Genomic DNA, 8,580 nt, shown 5'->3' with positions numbered 1-8,580 from the left:
TCATACTGCTTTTCAAGAAAGGCAGAAGAGAGAAAACAGTGAACTACAGGCAAATTAGCCTAACATCAGTTATTGGGAAAATGCTGGAATCTATTATTAAGGAAGTCATAACAATGCACTCAGAAAAGCACAGTCTGATTGGAACAAGTCAACTAGGTTTTACGAAAGGGAAATCCTGTTTGACAATTTTTTTTAGAGTTTTTTGAGGATATAACCAGTGGGGTAGATAAAGGGGAACCAGTAGATGTAGTATACCTGGATTTTCAAAAGGCATTTGATAAGGTACCACATAAAAGGTTAATAGACAAGATAAGGGCTCATGGAGTTGGGGGTAATATATCAGCATGGATAGAGAATTAATTAATGGATAGGAAGCAAAGAGTGGGCATAAACGGGACATTTTCAAGTTGGCAGGCAGTGAATAATGGAATGCTGCAAGGATCAGTGCTGGGACTTCAGCTATTTACACTCCATATTAATGGCTGAGAGGAAGAGACGGAGAGTAATGTATCTCAGTTTGCTGATGATACAAAGATGGCTGGAAAGGTAAGCTGCGGGGAGGACACAGAGAGGCTGCAAAGGGATATAGACTGGTTAAGTGAGTAGGCAACAAGATGGCAGATGGAGTAAATGTAGGGAAGTGTGAAGTTATTCGCTTTGGTCATAAGAATAGAAAAGCAGAATATTGTTTAAAAGGAGTGAAACTTGTAAGTGTTGATATTCAAAGGGACTTGTGTGTGCTTGTACAAGGACCACAGAAAGTTAGTATGCAGGTACAGCAAGCAATTAGGAAGGCAAATGGCATGTTGGCCTTTATTGCAAGGGGATTGGAGTCCAGGAATAAAGAAGTTTTGCTACAGTTGTACAGGGTTATTGTGAGGTCACATCTGGAATACTGTGTGCAGTTATGCTCCACATTTAAGGAAGGATATACTTGAGTTGGAAGTGGTCCAATGAAGGTTCACTAAATTGGTCCCTGGGATTAGGGAGTTGTCCTATGATGAGAGGCTGAGTAAATTGGGCCTATATTCTCTGGTGTTTAGAAGAATGAGAGGCAATCTTATTGAAATATCCAAGATTCTGAAGGGGTGTGGATAGTGTTATGACTGACTGTTCAAGTGGAAGGCCTCCAATCAAAATATATGATACTGATTGCCGTGGGAGAAATGCACTGTCAATTCAGTCCTGTCCCTCCACAGATCGCCTAACAATTCACTTTAAACTTTCCAAATTAAAGAAAACCACAGCCGAATTGAACCATCTAATAACCCCCGAATGAAGCGAACCAAATCGGGTATCTTTAGATCAACAAATTAACTGTTTCTTAGATATAAACAACATTTATCAAAAAAAAAAGTCCTTGCAGATTTACGATAAGGGGCCAATCATTTAGGACTGAGATGAGGAGAAGTTACTTCACTCAAAGGCTTGTGTATCTTTGGAATTCTCTATCCCAGCAAGTTGTGGATGCTCCATCATTGAATACATTTAAAGCTGGGATAGAAAGATTTTTAGTCGCTCAGGGAATCAAGGAATATGGCGAGCGGGTGAGAAAGTAGATTTGAAGCCTGTGATCAGCCGTGATCTCATTGAATGGCGGAGCAGGCTCAATGGGCCATGTGGTCTTCTTCTTCACCTATTTCTTATGCTCTTGGTTCTTGTATTTAGTATGGTGGTAGTGCCACATAACATGATGGAGCATGTACTCAGTCTGAAGACGGGAATTTGTCTCCACAAAGATCATGTGGTGGTCATGGACAGATGCATCTATGACAGGTAGATTGGTAAGGACAAACCCAAGTAGTTTTCTCCCTCATGTTTGTTCTCTGACCACCTGCCGTAGGCCCATTTTGGCAGCTATGACCTTCAGAATTGGGCTAACTGGGTCAGTAGTGGTGTTATCGAGCCACTCTTGGTGATGGACATTAAAGTCCCCCACCCAGAGTACATTCGGTGCCCTTGGAGGAGCACTGATTCATCAGCTGAGGGAAAGCAATCAGTGGTAATCAGCAGGATGTTTCCTTGCCCATGTTTGAACTGATTCCATGAGAATTCATGGGGTCCAGAGACAATGCTGAGGAATCCCAGGGCCACCTCTTCCTGACTGTATACCACTGTACCACCTCCTCTAGTGGGTCTGTTCTTCCAGTGGGACAAGACATATCCAGGGATGGTGATGAAGGAGTCGGGAATGTTGTCTGAAAGTTATGATTCTGTGAGTATGACTATGTGAGGCTGTTGTTTGACTAGTCTGTTGTACAGCTCTCCCAATTTTGACACAAGCTGTTATTGAGGAGGACTTTGTATGGTCAACTGGGTTGGTTGTATCTTTATTGTGTCTGGCGCCTTGGTCGATGCCTAATCGTGCGTCCTGATTTCTGAGGGTAGTTAGGAGGGCACTTTGCTGTGGGTCTTGTAGCCGGATGGCTAACAGCTAAGCATCTGCAGAGCATGAAGGGAAAAATAGCCAACCTTACACAAGGACAAGGACTGTGAAACAGCTGCAGTTGCAGTTCAACGAACCCAGCCTGCTGAACAGGCAGTGTGTGATAAGATATGCACTGAATGAGTCTGTGAATGGTTGAGTAATCTCAGCCAGCTAGTAAAGGATATTTTGAAAAAGAAATAAAAGGAACATAGTTGGCACCTGAACAGGGTCTCGGTTGTAGTGCTATTTCAAGTTATTTTGAATAGTCTCACTGAGTTCGAACTAATTTAAAAAACAAAGTTACGAGTCTGACGGATCGGATTGGTGGATAGCTGAGTAATTGAGTAGACAAAACAGGACTTGATATACCTTTCACCAATCAGCTTCCATGGATTCTTTAAGAGTAAGTGCAGATTAGGCGCAAAATAAATGGCGCCCACCCAGGGACGCCAAAATGTTGACCCTCAACAGAAGCGGCGGCGGTGAGAAAAGCCGGGATATAAAAGCAGCGGAGAGCGAGGCCCAACACAGAAGCAGCGGCAGTGAGAGTCGCTTTGTTCTGTTCTGTGGACCTACTTGATCAGCAAAAATCAAGGTGTGACGTCGCAGGAGGGCTGGTAAGTGATTGGTGGGTATTTCTTTACTTCTTCCGTGTCTTGTGTTGTTTTTTCTTGTTTTTCTTTTGGTTTTGGCCAAGTAATTGAAAGCAGGCGACGTCATAACAGGTTAAGAGTACACTTAAATAGTTTTTTTTCCCTTAAATACTGAGATCTAAAGTAATTAATTACATAGAATAGAGATGGCTGGGCAGGTGATGTGTTACAGCTGTAGTATGTGGGAGCTGGTGGACGCCGGTGTGATCCACAGTGATCACATCTGCAGCAAGTGTTGGCTGCTCGAGGACCTTCGGCTCAGAGTTGATGAGCTGGAGTCTGAGCTGCGGAGACGACACATCAGGGAGGGGGAGAGTTACCTGGACACTGTGTTTCAGGAGACAATCACACCCCTTCGATTAATTACATCCAATCTGGACTGTGGTCAGGGACAGGAGGGTATGACTGTGAGTGAGGCAGGTATGGGGATCCAGAATTTAGCTTTGGAGGAGCCTCAGTCAGTGCCCTTATCCAATAGGTATGAGGTTGTTGCTCCCAGTGTGGACGAGGGCACAGACTGCAGGGAGGAGGAGCAAACTGACAACGTGGTTCAGAGCACCATTCAAGTGGGGGTAGAAAAGAGAAATGTAGTTGTAATAGGGGATAGAATAGTTAGGGGAATAGATACTGTTCTCTGCAGCAAAGATAGAGAGTCCCGAAGGCTGTGTTGCCTCCCTGGTCCCAAGGTCAAGGACATCTCTTCTGGGCTGGAGAGGAACTTGGAATGAGAGGGAAAAGATCCAGTTGTCGTAGTCCACATAGGTACCAACGACATAGGTAGGACTAGAAAAGAATTCTCATCTTTCAGGTGTTTCATTATTGTGCTTAACTCCAGCACATCAAAACTAGCATCAGGCCTAGTCTGAGTGCACAACCAGTTTAATTGACCAACCAAGCTTCACAGTTGCTCAGTCTCTGCTTTAGATATTTCATCATCTTTCTGTGATGATTTAACACGATTAACCAGGATGGGAGTAACACTCTCTAAATAGGATTGTTGATTTAAAGTTATTCCCAACTTAGTCTGCTTAATATCTAAATCAATATATTTAAAGGCCCACAAGCCTGACTCCCAGTCTTAAACTCTGCTCCAATCATATTAATAACATATTTCTCAAAATCCACAGTACACCCCATAAGAAGTCATTAATGTGCATCATGGCGATGCCTGAAAGTTTCCCTTTATGATACCAATAAAACATTGCAGGATCTGCTTTTAGTTGAACTAAACCAATTTTCAACAAAACAGGTCTCACCAAGAAATACCACACCCTGGAAGCATCATTAAGACAATAGACATATTTGTTCCATTCCTGTGGTTTTCCTTCTGCATCTGCTACCTCTTTAGGTGGTTTCAGAAACACTTCTCTCTGAAAAGTATCACCCTGCAGAAATGCAACTTTTATGTCAATGGATCTACACTCCCATGAATGTGGCCAAAAGAGCTAAAAAAAATTTCAAGATTAATTTTCCCAGCTGTGGAAGAGTCCACTCACACATCTGTATCACCCAGTCATTCTTCAAAACCCTTCACAACCAGCTTCGCTTTAGCCTTTTAAGTCCCATCGGGAAGGACTTTTTCAGTGCAAATCCATCTATGTGAGAAGGCTGGCTGTCCCCGAGCTGGTACCTCAGAGTAAACACCAAATTCTCTCCAACTCTCTAATTCCTTATGTTTTGCTTCTCTTATTAGTTTATCCTCAAGTTTATTGGCAGCCACTAAAGCGTCATGGTCATGAGGACCTCTGCTTCTAGTTCTATTCCGAGACTGTTCTATAGCCTTCATTTCTTTGTGTAATTTTTTCAAACTATGGCCTCTATTAGTACTTTGATGTCTTTTGGGACTACTGCTAGAAGATTTCCCTCTTGTACTATCTAAAGCTCTTTCTCCAGTACAGGATCATTTTCTGATGCAAGAGTCACTTCCAGACCCTCTATTAGAACTTGCACTGCGCTTTCTTACTCTCCACCCTTTCACCCCATTCTGCCAGTCCATGGACCTTGCTTCATGGCCATCATCCTGAATATTCAACAAATATTTAGTAGATTTTGCCAGTAGATTTTCCAAATCTCCTGAATTAAATTCCATCTCAGATGGCCTTATACAATGCCTCAGAGCTCTCCAAATTTTCTCAGAAACCTCAGCCTTAATGAAAGCCCTTCTCCCTGCATGTAAAGCATTCAAATGTGCAGAAAAAAATGGAATTAATTGTAGTACCTTCCAGAGCAGGAGGACTGTCGTACAATACAGAAGGCAATTTTGGATTTAGCCCATAGACCAATTGATAGGGACTATATCGCCAAACCATCTGAATAGAATTCTTTGCATGAACTGCCCATGCCAGGGAAGTTGTCAACTTGTAGTTTGGCTAAGTTTCAGCTAAGATTTTATGCAGCATTTCATCGATCACTGCGTGAGTCCTTTCACAGAGCCCACTGCTGAAAGCTGACGTATTCATAACCATAATGTTCATGTTTTCACACGTCTCTGAACTTGTCATTGGCAAGTTCCTCTCTATTATCATTAGCACCGCAGCCTCACAGCTCCAGCGACCCGGGTTCAATTCTGGGTACTGCCTGTGTGGAGTTTGCAAGTTCTTCCTGTGTCTGCGTGGGTTTCCTCCGGGTGCTCCGGTTTCCTCCCACATGCCAAAAGACTTGCAGGTTGGTAGGTAAATTGGCCATTATAAATTGTCACTAGTATAGGTAGGTGGTAGGGAAATATAGGGACAGGTGGGGATGTGGTAGGAATATGGGATTAGTGTAGGATTAGTATAAATGGGTGGTTGATGGTCGGCACAGACTCGGTGGGCCGAAGGACCTGTTTCAGTGCTGTATCTCTAAACTAAACTGCTAGTTCTATAAAATGTAGAATGAAAATATTCCTGTCTTTGTCCCATACCTTTAACTCCATGGTAACTACCTCGCTAAAGTCACATGCCAATGGATAGGATGTGATATAATCCTTTGATACTTTTGACAGATTTCACACTTTTCACTAATCTCTTCTAATAATCTCGTATACTCTTCATCAAATCATACCTGCATCTTTTGTCAGGGTTTTTAATCTTTGACAAGAAGGGTGAGCAAATTGTCTGTGCAGCTTTAAGCCAATTTGCTTTTTTTCTCTTTGATTCTTATCATCTGATGCCATTAATACCATGCTAACACTCTGGCTAGAAACAGCAGGTTTTGTTAAGGGGATTTAATAATGCCCTGACTGAGTAAACTGCAAATTCACTTTCCAAAAACAATTACCTTATCATGCTCCATATCAAATTTCATTTGTGCCTTATTCATTGAAGGTTTACTCAACTGTAAAGGTATCTCACTAGAGTCTACATCAGTACTGATAAAGTGGCTTACTCCAGGTATTTTACATGGGATTACTACTCTCCTCAGTGACTTCAATGTGTTGTCATCATCAAACATAAAGCTGGTAGCACTTTATACTCCTTACCCTTGTATCGATCCTCACTACTGAGTTAATTCAGATAACGTTGTAACCAATCTGTTTCACATACTGTTGGTGTGCAAGCACTATCTAATACAGCACAGTTGAGCAAATCCACAACTAACACATTCATCACAGGACTAAAACTCCTTGTGACTGGTGCAATTCATTCAGATTCATCAGTATCTTCCTTTTCTGCCTCAGCATTTTCTGAGTCATGTGTTATTTTGAGGACTTTGCCTCTTTGCTTTGGGCAGTTCATTGGATAATGATACTTTGAGTCACACCGAAAGCACATACTCGCCATTCCTTGGGCATTCCTGGGATTCATTCGCCTATGATTGCTGTTCCAATTCTGTCTTCCGCTCTAATAGTCAGACCTGTTAAAGATGCACTGAGTCATACAGATCAGAAGGCCCAATGTCTGATTCCTAGTCTGTGTTGAGTTAACCAGAAGCCTTTACAATTGAGCATAAGTTCCTTCACTGTCACTGGGTAAAAATCCTGGAACTTCTTTCCCAATAGCACTGTGGGTGTACCTACCCCAGATGGACTGCAGCGGTTCAAGAAAGCAGCTCACCACCACCTTCTCGTGGATAATTGGGGATGGGCAATAAATTCTGGCCTGGCCAGCAGCACCCACATCTCATGAAATGAATAAAAAAGAAAGAAATAGGAGCAAGAGTAGGCCATTTGAGCCTGCTCTGCCATTCATTAAGATCATGACTGATTATCTACCTCAGTTCCACATTCTGACACTATCCTCATGCACCCTAATTCCCTTAATATCCCAAAGTCTATTGATCTCTGTCTTGCATATACTCAATGAGCGAGTATCTACAACTCTCATGGGGAGAGTGTTCCAAAGATTCACAACTTTTGAGTGAAGAAATTTCACCTCATCTCAGTTCTAAATGGCCAGCCCCTTATTCTGAGATAAAATTTCTGAGATTGTGATTCCTAGTTCTAAACCTCCTCCCACCATGCACATGAAGCTGAAATCTACTGCAAGGCTTGCTATGGCAAGAAGTATGGACCCAAGGGCTATGGCTATGGTAAAGATGCTGGTACCCTTACTTCTGAGGCATTAGAACATCATGGCACCCATTTAGTGGAGCCTAAACCTCGTCACTCTGCCATCCCCAGCTCCTCCAAATTTGCTCAGAAATGTGGTGGTGGGGTGGCACAGTGGTTAGCACTGCCGCCTCACAGCTCGAGCGACCTGGGTTCAGTTCTGGGTACTGCCTGTACGGAGTTTGCAAGTTCTCCATGTGACCACGTGGGTTTCCGTCAGGTGCTCCAGTTTCCTCCCACTGCCAAAGACTTGTAGGTTGATAGGTAAATTGGCCGTCGTAAATTGCCCCTGGTGTAGGTAGGTGGTAGGAGAATGGTGGGGATGTGGTAGGGAATGCAGGATTAATGTAGGATTAGTATAAATGGGTGGTTGTTGGTCAGCACAGTCTCAGTGGGCGGCGGAAGGGCCTGTTTCAGTGCTGTATCTCTCTATGACTCTAAAAGTGTCCAAGTCCCTTGAGGATTTTATATAGAAGCATAGAAAAAATAGGAGCAGGAGTAGGCCATTCAGCCCTCAGAGCTTGCTCCGTCATTCAATACAATCATTGCTGCTCATCCAAACTCAGTAATCTGTTCTAGCTTTCTCCCCATATCCCTTGATCCCATTAACCCTAAGAACTATATCTAACTCTTTCTTGAATATATTTAATGATTTGGCCTCAACTGCTTTCTGTGGTAGAGAATTCCACGGGTTCACCACTCTCTGGGTGAAGAAGTCTCTCCTCATCTCAGTCCTAAATGGCTTACCCCTTATCCCTAGACTGTGACCCCTGGTCCTGGACTCCCCTGCCATCGGGAACATCCTTCCTGCATCTACCCTGTCCAGTCCTGTTAGGATTTTGTTGGTTTCTATGAGATCCCCTCTCATTCTTCTAAACTCTAGAAAATACAAGCCTAATTGACCCAATCTCTCTACATATGTCAGTCCTGCCATCCCAGGAATCAGTCTGCTGAACCTTCGCTGCACTCCC

Source organism: Heterodontus francisci, chromosome 23, assembly GCF_036365525.1.
Source record: "Heterodontus francisci isolate sHetFra1 chromosome 23, sHetFra1.hap1, whole genome shotgun sequence".
Lineage (NCBI taxonomy): Eukaryota > Metazoa > Chordata > Chondrichthyes > Heterodontiformes > Heterodontidae > Heterodontus > Heterodontus francisci.
Note: the sequence above shows the minus strand (reverse complement) of the source record.